Source organism: Panthera tigris, chromosome D2, assembly GCF_018350195.1.
Source record: "Panthera tigris isolate Pti1 chromosome D2, P.tigris_Pti1_mat1.1, whole genome shotgun sequence".
NCBI classification, from domain to species: Eukaryota; Metazoa; Chordata; class Mammalia; order Carnivora; family Felidae; genus Panthera; species Panthera tigris.
In genome coordinates this window covers 28,691,041-28,706,992 of record NC_056670.1, presented here as the reverse complement: position 1 = coordinate 28,706,992, position 15,952 = coordinate 28,691,041, and the positions used below count along the sequence as shown (strand labels likewise).

The 15,952-nt window shown below is 40.0% G+C and overlaps 1 protein-coding gene and 1 long non-coding RNA gene across 11 annotated transcripts in view; one reads left to right on the top strand and one right to left on the bottom strand.

Moving 5' to 3' along the window:
• Positions 1–436: 436 nt before the first annotated feature.
• Positions 437–15,492, bottom strand: LOC122231845. Of its 2 annotated transcripts, none has more exons than XR_006209101.1 (5): positions 15,405–15,492; positions 12,874–13,015; positions 6,041–6,142; positions 3,280–3,389; positions 437–837 (listed from the first exon to the last, which is right to left on the bottom strand). It is a non-coding gene; the product is annotated as an uncharacterized LOC122231845 (long non-coding RNA). The 2 variants fall into 2 exon arrangements; XR_006209100.1 differs by lacking the exon at positions 437–837 and adding an exon at positions 2,074–2,300.
• HERC4 (HECT and RLD domain containing E3 ubiquitin protein ligase 4) overlaps positions 14,667–15,952 on the top strand; it is a 136,245-nt gene continuing 134,959 nt past the window's right edge. For 6 of the 9 annotated variants that reach the window (XM_042960492.1, XM_042960491.1, XM_007095769.3 and 3 more), the window contains exon 1: positions 14,667–15,008. The gene's annotated coding sequence lies outside the window, so the exon portion shown is untranslated. Of the gene's footprint in view, positions 15,009–15,403; positions 15,491–15,952 lie in introns of those variants that run through there. The other 3 variants (XM_007095772.3, XM_007095771.3, XM_042960488.1) reach the window with 2 other exon arrangements.

The window sequence follows — 15,952 nt, the reverse complement described above, 5'->3', positions numbered from 1 at the left end:
TGCATCATAAAATAAATCACTGATCTCTTCTTATGAAATAATAACACTGAGAAAATCCTGGCCCCCCTCCAGGATTCTGTTGTCTGCCCTCAGCCAGCTCAACCACTCTGTGCTTCATCTATGAAAAATGCACACTGTTGCTCACTGAGTCCTATTTGTGTTATCTCTGATCTTTCCTTTTTTGGTTCTATAGTATCTCATCCATTTTTTATGCCACTTGGGGGTACCTTTTCCTTACTCCTCTTCCACATGGTTTTACAATTTTTTTTAGGACAGACTCCTCCCTTTACTCCAACACCTAAAAACAAAACAAAACAAAACAAAACACAGAACAGCATCTACATACCCTAGAGAGCCTCAATTCAACAAGGTAAAAAGGGGTGGTTCAGTTGAATACCTCGTGTGAGGATGGATAGAAGAATACTCTTATTGCTCTATTAATCATTAGATTCCTGGAGGCACCTCTTTACTAGGCAATATTAAAGCTTTCAATTGACTGGATATCCCCTTTAGGAAGTCTCTTGCTTTACCTCCCAAGGTGAGTTCCAAAGGAGGGCCTTACCTCACACAAACTGCAGTGGAGCTCCATGGGCTAAGGAGGGTTCCCCCAGGGCTCCCGGCCCTTCACTTCACTTATTGAGGGCAGGGAAAGCTGCTGTGGCTTTCCCTTCCTGGGCTTGCCCATTCTGCTAATTTTAGGCTGCTTCCTCATGCGGCTGCCATGGGTATCAGAGCATGTGGCTCCCCTTGGAGAAGCTATTTTCTTCTATGAGCCTCACTTGTTTGTTTCCAACTTCTCTTCCTTCTTCTCCACCTTTCCACCTCTGTGAAGTTGAGCTATTTCATAGTAATAAATAAGACATCTTTCAGAATTATGCTTACTTTAATCTGAATTTATTTCTGAATCCAAGGGAACAAGGAAAACTTTTTTATATTGGATTAATTGTACCTTCCAGTAGCCAGATACGAAATCCTTTTTATATAAAAAATATTTCCTGAGTTTTTACTGTGGATAAGATGTTGCATTAGGGATGGGTGAAACAGGTGAAGGGGATTAAGAGTGCATTCACTTTGGGGCGCCTGGGTGGCTCAGTCCATTAAACATCCAAATTCGGCTCAAGTCATGATCCTGTGGTTTGTGGGTTTGAGCCCCACATCTGGCTCTGTGCTGACAGCTCAGAGCCTGGAGCCTGCTTCAGATTCTGTGTCTCCCTCTCTCTCTGCCCCTCCCCCTCTCATGCTCTGTCTCTCTCAAAAATCAACTTTAAAAAAATGTATTAAAAAAAAAGGGTACACTTACCTTGATGAGCACAGAGTAATGTATAGAACTATTGAGTCACATCTGAAACTAATATAACACTGTATATTGTACTGGAATTAAAAAATTTTAAATGTAATTATTAAAAAATAATTATTAAAATTATTAAAAATTATTAAAATGTAATTATTAAAAAATGTAATTATTAAAAAATTATTAAATTATTAAAATGTATTATTATTGCCCTAGATCATAGAGATACAATAAGCCAAAGCAGATGTGTATTTCACTAACGTAATCTTGATAACAGAGACTTATCAAACTTCTACTGTATTCTGTGCTGTTAAGGCCTAGGAATACAAAAATTGATAAGATAGAGCCCCTGTCTTCAAAGAACTTACAAGATATTTCAATACACATAAAGATTCAAAGAGGCAGGGCTTATAAATTCCTGTTGAGACTTGTTTTGATGCAATCAATGGTTTCACTCATTCAGTTAATCAGTAAAACTGGACTTCAGATTATTCTATGAATATACTACTCTGCTAGGCACTGGAAGAAATATAAATAAAGTACAATGCAGTTCCCTCCCTTAGAAAGATTATAATCTAAACAAGGAACAACTGCTCAATTAACAAATATTTAATGGATATTTATTATATACATGTTCTATCTTCTCCACTGAGGGTTTCTTAAATATCTTTCTTCCCTGGAGACACAGTTTTGAAAGATTTTGTAGAACAACATTTTTCTAACAATTTATTTCTCATATTTTATTATTCAAAGATAAAAATTATGCCAATTAGAGCTTCTGAGAAATATGAAACAATTTATATTCATTTATTCTTCAGAATACAAAGATGAAAAGATCCAAGTTCCTGACCTTGTGAGCTAGCAGTCTAGTGAGGGAGAAGGCAGGCAATTGATAATGCTGTTAAGTGGCAAGTTCTATAACACAGGATGGCATCAGAGAGGATGGGGTTCTCCCAACTGTCACAGACAGGGCAAGTCTTCACAAGGAAAGTACTGCTTGAGCTGAGTCCTGAAAAATGTTAATATCACTAGGTTAAAGAAATAACATGAAAATGTGGGATGGTATGAGAAAGAACTTATTTATTTTGAGACAGAGAGAGAGAGAGAGAGCGCGAGCAAGGGTGGGGCAGAGAGAGAGAGAGAAAGGGAGAGATAGAGAGAATCCCAAGCAGGGACGTGAGACTTGAACTCACGAACCTCGAGATCATGACCTGAGCTGAAATCGAGTTGGACGCTTAACTGCCTGAGCCACCAGGCACCCCAAGAGAGAATTTTTCAGAGCTCGTAAAATAAAGATAAGGTATGATTTGGAGGATGTGGTTGGGATGAGGTTGCAGAGGAGGTTAAGATTATATAAGATGTTAAATACCTAGATGATAAAAAATTTTAAGGAGATATGATCAAATCTGCATTTTAGAAATACCACGCCAGTGGTTGTGTGGATGGGCCAAAGAGCCCACAGTCTATGGCAGAAGTCCAAGTCTAGGCTGGATAGTTGGAACTGAGATGCTGGTAGGAGGGATGAAAGTTTAAATAATTATGGCCACAAGGCAACTATGTCTTTGTATTTATTGGTATAATCAAACAAATTGCATATTAACATAAAGAATATAAACAGGCAAGTGTAGTAGACAGGATGGATATGCTAAGCAGTATCTCAAGGCTCTCCTTTATACCCCACAAAACATTTTGCTATTCTATGGAGCCAGAAGGGTTGAAGAACCTGGAGAAGCTAATTCTAGGTGGTCAAAACACATATGATGACTATTAGTATAACAACATATCTGAATACATTCAAGTTGGCAAGATGTTTTGAGGTAACAGAGGTGTTAATTAATCTTATTGTGGTAATCATTTCACAATACACATGTATATCAAATCATCACATTGTACACCTTAAACTTACACAATGTTATATGCCAATTCTATTTTAATAACACTGGAAAAAAGATTTTTATTCAGTTTGAACAGAAGAAGACTGAACATACCTATTATTTATTCACATTTGTGGATAGTTCACCCTGTAGTTTCATGATCTGGGTATGTCTTCTATGTGAACTTTAAGCTCCCCAATACTTGGAAAGAGGTCCTTAGCACCCTGGTAAGTAAAAATAGGTTACAAAGCTCCAAGATCCATTAAATAAACTTACACTGACCTCTGTGAGTGTACAATATACTTTGGAGTAGGGAAGAATATCAGAATAATGTTTGATAAAATGTTAGCCACGTGTATCTCCTAAGGTGGTATTTCTGATGATTATTCTTTTTACCTTACTTGTTTGAATTATTAACAATAAGCATTAATATTTTAAAATAAACCTATTTTATGAGAATTTTTCATACTAAACAAATTTAAATTATAAACAGAAAAGTTTTTAGGTTAAATAAAATAAACCATTTTACCCAGTCTATTTGTAACTAAGTTAGAGAAGGATGGTAAAATATTTCACCCTTACCATAGATTAATTTAGTGTGCAAGTAGATTCTCTGATGATGCAGTACCTTAAATTTTATTATTTTTTTGGAGAGAGAGTGGGGGAAAGGAGCTGAGGGAGAGACAGAGAATCTTAAGCAGGCTCCACACTCAGTGTGGTGCCTGACACAGGGCTTGATCTCCATGACCCTGGGATCATAACCTGAGCTCAAATCAAGAGTCAGATGCTTAACTGACTGAGCTACCCAGGTGCCCCATTAAATTTTAAAAAAGATGTTTTCCACATTAAGAACAATTTTAACATTCACCATTCCACAGAATTTCTATTTTATTGTCAACACAATCAGAACTTGAGAATGGGAGCAGTTTGAAACTGAACAGATGAGGTTGTTATTTGCTAAAAGTGAACAGCACACAACACTTCAACTTTTAATATCCCTGTGTTTACAAAGGGTAATTTCTTTCTTTTTTTAAAAGTAAAACAGCAGCTTGAACTGCATGACATTCTTCTTGGACAAACATTTCTGTCATTTTAATGTGGTTAAACTGTATTTAGGCAATGTGGAGGTGGCAACTATAATTTGTCTTCTAGGAACACTCTGTCCTTCCTTGTCACTACTGCTCAACTGTTCCTTCAGGCTGTAAGATCTTACATTGAGACTATAATAATAACATTTTCAAACCCTAATGAAAATCTGTCCATAAAAATGTCTGTTTTATTTATTTCTGATCCCAGCTATATGACAATCTTTTTATTTTTCCAAAGAGAAAGCATGAATAGCACTACACATTTTTAAAAAAATTTGCAGTCAATAAGTATAAAAATTACAGTATGTTGAAGGCAACCATCAGTTGGTTCTAGAGTATATGAGTTGTATGTGTGTGTTGAGAGGGAGTTTATCTATCTATCTATCTATCTATCTATCAATCATCTATCTTTGTTTTTTTGAGAGGGAGTTTAAAAAGCTTTTTCCATCTCCTTAATTTTGCAGTCCTCTGTGCTGCCTTCAGAAGATTTCTAATGCTTAATTAAGAATCTGAAATATGTTACCAGTTCCCCTTATAAAAAGTGAAAATCGATTAAGATACATAGCAAGGCTGTTTCTTTTATACCATTACTTTGAAAGTTATTAATAAAAGATTCAATAGATGAAGATAATGATGCGGTAGCTAATTTCTGTTCAAAGAAGTAGTACTGTTAATTTGACAAAGACCTGTAGGTATAATTAATTTTAGCTCTGATCCTGTTTGAGGGCAGTAAGACATGTCACTTAAAAATATATACTTATAGGGGCGCCTGGGTGGCGCAGTCGGTTAAGCGTCCGACTTCAGCCAGGTCACGATCTCGCGGTCCGTGAGTTCGAGCCCCGCGTCAGGCTCTGGGCTGATGGCTCGGAGCCTGGAGCCTGTTTCCGATTCTGTGTCTCCCTCTCTCTCTGCCCCTCCCCCATTCATGCTCTGTCTCTCTCTGTCCCAAAAATAAATAAAAAACGTTGAAAAAAATATATATACTTATAAAAAATATATATGCATAGTTATGTATATATGTATGTATCCATACGTGTGTGTATATATATATATACATATATATAATCTTGCCCTTTGACTTGATGGTTATATTAATGATTTAGGTGGTGTGGGACCTAGGACAAGGAACAAAATAAAGCAAATTTCCAAGATTTCATATTTCTAACAGCTAAATTAGAACTTTCCAGCCTCCAATATCTTTATAACAGTCTCTGAAATCAGTAGCAACAAAATAATTCTATTTGCTACCCAAAAGTTTGACTGTTAAGCTGAGTTGAGATTCTTCTCTTTATTGCTACTTTTTTTTTCTTTTTTTTTTTTGAGAGAGAGAGTACAAGCAGGGGAGGGCAAAGACACAGGGAGACATAGAATTGGAAGCAGGCTCTAGGCTCTGAGCTGTCAGTAGAGAGCCTGGCATGGGGCTGAAACCCATGAACTGTGATCATGACCTGAGCCAAAGTCAGACACCTAACTGAAGGAGACACACAGGTGCTCCAATAGTTTTTTTTTTTTTTTAAAGAAAACACAGACTTAAAAAATTCATATAAGTATAGATCCCATACTTCATATTATATTGCTTTGGTAGTGTTCATTATTAATTGGACTGAGAGTATCCTCATCTCATGATTGCTGTGGGATAAAATTAATTTTAAAGCATATAGTTTATCACACAGTTAAGATTTTGTTTAACAGTTTTTATTCTTTGCTGTCACAGACACACAAAATAAAACTCCAGGGTGTTTTGAGCACTTTCTCTGTTTAGAAAGTGTGGTAACTGGAGCACTTACACTGTAATTTCAAAGGCATGGACACATCCCCACATACTGGTCAAGGACCACATTACATGTGATTTTTTCAGGCTTATGCCTATTTGAATGTCAGCTGAATTCCTGTAATTGGGGGATGGGAAGCAAACACAAAGAAATTATAGGGAGTTACAAAAAGAAAGCATTTAAAAATGTTTCAGATATTCATAATAGGAACATTACTATCATTTGACACTGCAACACTGTGAAAGAAATTAAAGAATGGGATGCCTCAGTGGCTCAGTCAGCTAAGCATCTGATTTCAGCTTGAGTCATGACCTCACAGTTCATGAGTTTGAGCCCCGCGTCGGGCTCTGTGCTGACAGCTCAGAGCCTGGAGACTGCTTCAGATTCTGTGTCTCCCTCTCTCTCTGCCCTTCCCCCACTCATGCTCTGTCTCTCTGAAAAATAAATAAACATTGAAAAAAAAAAAAAGAAATTCAAGCCAGAATGTACATTTGGAGAAGGAAAGGATGTTAGCATAATTGTGAGGACAGTTGAGAAAGATTCTATAATAAATATTCAAAATTATTCTTTATGTTATAGATTAAATGGCATATATCATTACATATAATATTATCAATTAAATTGTTTTGCTTGCATGTATTAAAAAGGAAGGCCAAATTTTCTTCTGTGATTTCTCATTTATGTGGCAGAAGAGAGTTTTTCTATCTCACTCACTTTGGGCTAGGCCAATAAACACCTAGGATAACAGAAGGACTTTTTTTTTTTTAAGTTTATTTATTTATTTTGAGGAGAGGAGGGGCAGAGAGAGGAGGAGAAAGAGAATCCCAAGTAGGCTCCACTTTGTCAGGGCAGAGCCTAATGTGGGGCTCGATTCCACGACCTGTGAGATCATGACCTGAGCTGAGATCAAGAGTTGGGTGCTTAACCAACTGAGACACCCAGGTGCCCCAACAGAAGGACTTTTTACAATGCAATTCAAAAGAAAAAAAAACTGTTATGGGATGAATTATGTTCCCCCAAATTCATATGAAGTCCTAACCCCCAGTACCTCAGAATATGACTATATTTGGAGATACGGCTTAAAGAAGTAATTAAAGTAAACTGAGGTTAAGTGGGTGAGCCCCAACCCAATATGACCAGTGTCTTTATAAGGAGACTAAGACACAGAGAACACATGGACCAAGGAATGGCCATGTGATCACCCAGGGAGAAGGGGGCAATCTGCAAAACAAGGAGACAGGCCTTTCAGAAGTAACCAAACCTGCCAACACCTTGATGTCTAACTTCTAGCCTCCAGAATTTAGAGAAAATAATTTTCTGTTGTTTATGCCACCAGTCTGTGATATTTTGTTACGGCAACCCTACCAAATGAATACAGAAACACACTCTTGGTTTTTCAAACTTAAGGTCAGAACACTTAATTTCTCCTAGTTAAAGTGTGTCTTCCCTCTTCGCTCACCAGTCGTTCTCATTTGTAAATGTCCTCAAGTCAGAAAACTACCAGTGAGCAGCCCACCATTCCTCCCATTCTGTGATCCCCTACAAACCATCCATCACAACCCTGTTAGTCCTATCTCCAAAGTATGTTTTGAAACTGTCTTCTTCACTTTATCTCCATCACAACTACCTTAGTCCCCACCACTATTATCTCTCATTTGGATTATTGCAAAAGCCTCCTAAATAACTTCCTCCATTTTACCCTCCTCTACTTCAGCAATCCTGTTCAGTCCAGCAGCAAAGGAATCTTTTTAACACTTATAATTGATGCCCCCTCTCCTGCCTTAAACCCTTAGTGCAGTAATTGCACTAAAACTCCTTAATATGACCTACTTGATCTAGCCTCTGACTGCTTATCACCAAACACCTAGCTGGGTTCCTGAGCTCCATCTACACTAATTTTCATTCAATTTCTGGAAAATGCCAAGTTCTTTCCTGCCTCAAGGGCTCCACTTTGCTCCTCTCTTCACAAGGCTTGATCCTTCTCTGTTTTCACACTTACTTATTTATTTAAATTTATTTTTGGAAGAGAGAGAGAGAGAGAGAGAGGGAGGGAGGGAGGGAGAGAGAGAGAGAGAGAGAGAGAGAGAGAGAGAGAGAGAGAGAATCTCAAGCAGGCTCTGTGCTGAGTGTTCTGTCAGTGTGGAGCCCGACTTAGGGCTTGATCTCACGAACTATGAGATCATGACCTGAGCCAAAACCAAGAGTCAGACACTTAACGAACTGAGCCATCCAGGCACTCGTTTTCAGTTAAAAAAATTTTTTTTAAATGTTTTATTTTATATTTGAGAGAGAGAGAGAGAGAGAGAGAGAGAGAGCACAAGCAGGGGAAGGGCAGAGAGATGGAGACAGAATCTGAAGCAGGCTCCAGGTTCTGAGCTGTCAGCACAGAGCCCGACACGGAACTTGAACTCACGAACTGTGAGATCATGACCTGAGATGAAGTCAGACACTTAATCTACTGAGCCACCCAGGAGCCTCCTGTTTTCAGTTTTAATAGCAACTCCTCCACTGAGACCTTCATTGTCTATTCTATTTCAATGGCTTACTCTATTCTCCATTTCTACTTCTTGTTTCTTTCCTTAGTATTTATTACAGTTTGAAATACTTTTATTTGGTGCCTAACTTTTTTGTTTGTTTTGAGAGATGGGGGGTAGGGGCAGAGGGAGAGGAAGAGGGAGTGAGGGAGGGAGGGGGGAGAGAGAGAAAGAGTGAGAATCTTAAGCACACTCCACACCCAGTGTGGAGCTGGATGTGGGGCTCAATCTCATGATCTTGGGATCATGACCTGAGCCAAAATCAAGAATTGGATGCTTAACTAACGGGGCCAAGCAGGTACCCTGACTTAATTGTTTTTTTGTTGTTAAGATTTTTTTAAAATGTTTATTTTATTTTTGAGAGAGAGAGAGAGAGAGAGAGAGAGAGAGAGAGAACAGGGAAGAGGCAGAGAGAACGGGACCCAGAGAACGGGACCCAGAGAACCTTAAGTGGGCTTTGTGCTGACAGCAGAAAGCCCGATGCAGGGCTCGAACTCATGAACTGTGAGATCATGACCTGAGCCGAAGTAGGATGCTTAACTGACTGAGTTACCCAGGCGCCCCTAATTGTATGTATGTGTGTGTATATATATAATATATATATATATGCGTATATACATATATATACATAGTTATATACATATATATAGTATATATATAGTATAGTACATATATATAGTATATATAGTATATATATATAGTATATAACTATATATATAACTAGAAGTGGGAAGGCAGCACAGAGTAGGTATTCAGTAAAGATCTGTTGAAGAATTGTACAGAAGATTTGGCTGCCTTGTTTACATTTCAGGCTGGAGCCATAATGCTAGATCAAAGACCAAGGAGAAGAGATAACTATTGAGCCCATAAGACAGGGGATGAAAGGGCAGAACTCTCCAGAAGAAGGGATTCACCGAGGGACTCAAGTAAACGTGGGCAGACAACTACTTGATTGAAGACTCTAAACTTGGAATGCAGGAGGGGGTAAAATGACTGGAGGAGGCTTTTCCAGTTGTCCACTCAAGGCAGAATCAATCTATGACTTGGTGGTTATTGGTGACAAATTCTTCCAATGTTAACAATAAAAAGATTAATCTTGCCACACATTCCATTTCTCCAATTTTGGAACTTAGGTTGTTTTTAATTTCTGCTATTAGAAATCACATTACACTAAAAATCTTTGTTCACAATTCTATTTGCTGCCTCTTTGTTTTTATCTATTTCTCCTATTAGAATTTAGTAGGTGCTAAATAAAGATTTGTTGAATGCATCTTGTATGTCCTTAGGCCAGAATCCAGGAGTGAAATAATTCAGGTAAATAGTGCAATGTCTCATAACAAATATTGTTAACTTTTGTTGAGTGAAATTTATTGGCTCTTTTTTAAAAAAATTTTATTAAAATTTTTTAAAATATTTATTTATTTTAGAGAGAGAGACAGAGTGTGAACGAGGGAGAGGCAGAGAGAGAGGGAGATACAGAATCGGAAGCAAACTCTGGGCTCCAAGCTGTCAGCACAGAGCCCGATGCAGGGCTGGAACCCATGAACCATGAGAGCATGACCTGAGCTGAAGTTGGATGCTTAACTGACTGAGCCACCCAGGCACCCCAAAATTTACTGGCTCGTGAAACATTATCGCCAAATTTATTTATAAAAAGGCTGTGATAATTTACAATGCTGCCAGCACCATTAATTAATTAATTCAATACATTTTTTTTGAGTATATGCTATAGGCCAGGAACTGTTCAAGATATTTGGAATACAGTACTGAGTAAAACAGACAAAACCCCTGCCTTTGTAGTTTTCATTATAGTGGAGAAGACAGAAGTTATATATCTATCTATTTAATATAGCTGACCTTTGAACAATGCAGGGGTTAGGGATGCTGATCATCAGCAGAGTTGAAAATCTGTGTATAACTTTGACTCCCCTGAAACTTCATTACTAATAGTCTGCTATTGACCTGAAGCCTTACCAATAATATCAACAGCTGATTAACATATATTTTGTATGTTATAGGTATTATATATTGTATTCTTACCAAAAGGTAAGCTAGAAAAAAGAAAATGCTATTTAAAAAGTCATAAAGAAAATACATTTATGGCATTTTACTATAAAAAATTCATATAAGTGGACCCATGCAGTTCAAACCTGTGTTGTTCAAGGTAAGCTGTATATTAGATTGTACACAACTGGTTATCTATTTAAAAAATTTTTTTAAATGTTTATTTATTTTTGAGAGAGACAGAGACAGAGTGTGAGTGGGGGAGGGGCAGAGAGAAAGAGAGACTGAATCTTTTTTTTTTTCCCAATATATGAAATTTATTGTCAAATTGGTTTCCATACAACACCCAGTGCTCATCCCAAAAGGTGCCCTCCTCAATACCCATCCCCCACCCTCCCCTCCCTCCCACCCCCCATCAACCCTCAGTTTGTTCTCAGTTTTTAACAGAAGAGAGACTGAATCTTAAGCAGGCTCCAGCTCTGAGCAAGCTGTCAGCACAGAGCCTGATGCAGGGCTCGAACTCACAAACTGCAAGATCATGACCTGAGCCGAAGTCGGACACTTAACCGACTGAGCCACCCAGGAGCCCCGGTTATTGATTTTAAAATTTATCTGTATATGACATGTAATAATATGTACTATAATAAATATAATATTATACTTTTATATATTATGCAATAAAATATCAGGTAGTGGTAACGGAAATGAAATAAAGCAGAAAAAGATTCTAGAGAGTGTTGGGGTAGTATTATGGATAGGGTGGTGAAGGAAGAGTGGAGAGGTGATGAGTAGAGACGTGAATGAAGGAGGTGAGGTGAGTTCCAGCAAAAGCAGTATTGCTGGATGGAAAGTAGCAAGGGATAGCCTGGGACATAACGAATACCCTTTTAGTGGTCTCTCAACAGTCTGAGCATTATTATTTAAAAAAGAAAAAAATTTTTTTTTACACTTATTTATTTTTGAGAGACAGAGTGAGACAAAGTGAGAGTGGGGGAAAGGGCAGAGAGAGAGAGGGAGACACAGGATCAGAAACAGGCTCCAGGTTCCCAGCTGTCAGCCAAGAGCCCGACACGGGGCTGGACGCGGGGGCCGACTGAGCCACCCAGGTGCCCTGCATTATCATTTTTTTAATGAAAAGAACATAAGAGATAAAAAGTATTTTACTTTCTTTCTAAATGAAAATTATATCATTACTGGTGAGAGGAAATGCTTTCTCAAATGTTGTTTTACACCTTGTAGTTCAGGACAGACAATATTAGTAATAATAAAAGCTAATATTTCGGGGGCCCCTGGATGGCTAGTCGGTTAAACATCCAACTTCGGCTCAGGTCATGATCTCACAGTTCGTGGATTTGAGCCCCCCGTCGGGCTCTGTGCTGACAGCTTAGAGCCTGGAACCTGCTTTGGATTCTGTGTGTGTCTCTCTCTCTCTGCCCCTCCCTGCTTGGGCTCTGTCTCCCTCTCTCTCAAAAATAAACACTAAAAAAATTTTTTTTAAAAAGCTAGTATTGGGGCGCCTGGGTGGCTCGTCGGTTAAGCTTCCAACTTCGGCTCAGGTCATGATCTCACAGTCTGTGGGTTCGAGCCGCGCATCGGGCTCTGTGCTGACAGCTCAGAGCCTGGAGCCTGCTTCTGATTCTGTGTCTCCCTCTCTCTCTGGCCCTCCCCTGCTCATGTTCTGTCTCTCTCTGTCACAAAAATAAATAAAAACATTAAAAAAAATTTTTTTTTTTAAATAAAATAAATAAATAAATAAATAAATAAATAAATAAATAAATAAAAAGCTAGTATTTTCAAAACACTTGCCAGGTACAAGGCACAGTACATGTTATCTTATTAAATCCTCACAACAACCCAGTGAGATATGATTAATATTCCCGATCTATAGAAATTGTGACTGAGAAGTGATTTTCTGTAAAACAGACCATTAATAAATGTCTGGAGGTGTCTTTGGGAGGATAGAAGGATAGAAGTATGAGATGGCCTGTAGCTTCAGGCTATGAATCCAGAGAAACCAGCACTACAGGCCATACTCATTGATCTAATGCTTTTATACAACAAATTTACATTATCCCAATAACTCTCTGAACCTATACTTGTCTTACCTTAAAGATAATCACACATTGTTTTCTAAGATCTTGCACCACAGTTTCATAGATTTATAAGATTAAAACAAACATCTAGAAATGTTCTTCCACTTTCTAACAAGCAAGACCTAGCTTTAAAAATATTCCATACAGAGATGCATCCATGTGGCAGAGATAGCTGTCTATCAATTCATGCTTTCTCTTCCATGGTTTACAGAAGTACCTGGGAACTTAGACAGCTATTGTTTCCCAGTCTCCTTGCATCTAGGTGTGTAGTTCTTGCAAATGTTGGTGCCGAAGTGGTATGTGGCACCTCCCCGACAAGCGTTTTAAGAGGCTCTCTGTGCCTCCATCTCTCACTGTTCCTGGAAAATCAGTTTCATCAGTCATTAGGAACACTCATTTGGACTGTTAAAAGATAAAATATACTTCAATTATGCTACGCCACTCAAATTTTACTGTTTATTTGTTGCAGTGTCAAGTACATATCTTAAAGATCCCAGATCCCATAACTTCCCCTTTAATGATATACTGAGACATCAAGTCCTTAAGGTTAAAAGACAACAAAAGTCCTAAAAGGGCAAAGGAGAATAATAAAATAAGAATAGAGTATGTTTTGTTAGTATCCCCACCTCTCCCAATATTGAAATTATGTTTGAGTATCTTGTCATTTTTATACTTGTTTCTATAACATACTATGTTGGGTTGAACTGGATCCCCTAAAGAGATATGGTTAAATCCTAAATTCCAGTATCTGAAAATGTGACCTTATCTGGAAAGAGGGTCTTTGCAGATGTAATCCAGTTAAAAATAGGTCATAATGGATCAGGGTGGGCCTTAACCCAATGAACGGTGTCCTTATAAGAGGGAAATTTGGACACAGACACACCAGGAAGAACACCATGGTGTTGGCAGAGATGGAGATGGACATTAGAGTGATGTATCTATAAACCAAGAAATACCAAGGATTGTCAGCAACCCCCAGAAGCTAAAAATGTATGGAAAACATTCTCCTTTGAGACATCAAGGGAGAACTAATCCTGCTGCCACACTAATTTCTAACTTCTGGGCTCTGTAACTGTGAGACAATAAATTTGTTGTTTTAAGCCATCCAATTGATATTTTATTGTGGCAGCCCTAAGAAAATAACGCACATACATATTCTAGCACAGGCATTTCCTAATCTAAAATAGATATTTCAATGACATAAAGAAATGTGGCTTATTGTGGAATTCTTCCTGAGTTCTCAACATTCACGCCAAACTCACAGGTCTAGCAAAGTCCAACAAAATTTCAAGAGTGCCTTGTTTCAAGTTTTCCTCCTTTTTAAGAGGTTGTTATGAAGACTGCCCTAGGAAAGCCAGACTTCGTTTGTATGAAGCAGGGACTCTGGTCACATGCACTGCTGAATTTTCTCTGAATGGAAGCCCTTCTCTGTAAGTTTATCTTTCAGGGAGAGCGCAGAAAAGTGCAGCCATCACTTCCCTAGGAGACCGAACTGGTGTTGCTGATATTTAATGCCAGTAGGTTCAGTCATAGCTGCGAACATACCTGGCATCCTCAGATTAGCTCCGGTTGAGGGTAAGGGTAAAATAAAAGGCTTCACCCGCCTTTATATTCGTATAGGGGATGTTTATCGATTAGTTTAAATTCTCCTTGGAAAAAAGGTAGAATGAAATAATAGACTGGAACCTAGGAGCAGAAAGACAACCAAACCAACAAAGGAAAAGATTTTCTTCACTAAAAGGCCCTTCTGAGCGCAGAAGCGTTCTTACAAGACACTCCAATCACCCCAACTCGCCTTCCCAAACTCCCAACTTCTGTATTTGGCATTTTCCTCTTAAAGCAACGCAAAACAGCACACTGCGCAAGCGCCAGGGTCGAGGTGCCCTGGGAGGATTCCAGCGCAGGCGCGCGGGCCGGGAAGTGTGAGGGCTTGCGCGCGTGCTCCATGGCTCACTTCCGGCCTGCCCCTCCCCTCCCCCCTCCCCGCGAGCTACCTTCCCCCTCTCCCTTCTCCTCCCCAGTCTCTTCCCCAACTCTCCCCACCCCTCGCGCTCTCCGCCCCGCTTGCCTCCTGTCCTTCCCCGCCCGCTCCATCCGGGTCGCTGACGGCTGTCTCTGAACTGGACAGCGGTGGCTGCTGCTTTTCTCTGAGGTACCCGGTAAAGTTTCACAGGAGCTGGGGAAGAGAGCAGCGGACAGTACCGACGCCGGAGGAGCTCTGGTGTTCGCAGCCGCTGGCTGAAGGAGGAGGGTCCAGGAGCTGGAGACCTGCCTTAGCTGCCGCGATTGCCTCGCTTTCTGGGGTGGCGCCGCCCCCCGTCGCCCTGGGCTTCCCCTGCCTTGAGGGGCTGGGTGAGTCGTTGCCCCGGTGGATTCGGGGGCGTGTGACGGCGTTAGGGAGGGGGCTGGCTGGGCTGGGCGGATACAGGCCGGCCTGGCGCTGGCTGCTTTCTCAGCGCTTCCTTAGGGTGGGGGGCGGGGGACGAGGACTGTGTCGGTGCTCTCTGGCCGGGAGGCTGGAATGTCGCACCTCCCTGGGCTAGGGCCTCCCTCGGACTGAGGGCCGCCCAAGTGCGGAGCCTCGTCGGCTGGCCTCTGCGGCTGCTGCGAGCGGGAGATTGCCGTAGTTGAATGGTCGGCCCGCGGGGTTGGGTGTGTGCGGTCGATTTCGCTCTCCTGGTTCCCATGAGCTGAGGCTGAGTGCCTGTTCAGGGAATGATGGGAGTAAAGTGCTTCTCATTTCCCTACCTGTTGCTGGCGAGAGGACGCCTTTTCCATTCCTTCTGCCTTTTTTAAAGAAAAGGATGGTTAAACCTTGTGCGCTGAATTTGGAGGTATTTTTCTGTCCTCTATTCTTAAAAAAAAAAAAAAAATGCGGTTAGACAATGCAGAACTCTCGGGAACCATCGAGTTCCGATGTCCCAAAAGAATGAAATCAAACTTCTCTGAATGGATAGGTCATGGAATGGACAGCTTTGGCAATTGCTAGCCCGAACGTAGGAAAGTTGGGTTTTGAAACTTCTCAGGTTCTGTGTAAGGAATGTGGGTGACAACAACGGGAATAGGCTGACTTCCTGTAATTGTGTGATTTAGTAACGAGATGTGTTTAAAAATCTGTGTGGGTTTAGATGAAGTGGGCTCTTTGATATCCGTGTCTTTTCCAGTGTACTGGAAAGTTCTACAGATTTCGCCACCAGACTATCAATGTCCCAGCCCCCATTTCTGTTCTTGAAAAATCTTCAGTGCTAGGGTTATTTGCAGTTTCCCCCCCCATTTTCAAATACTTGTCTCAGAGG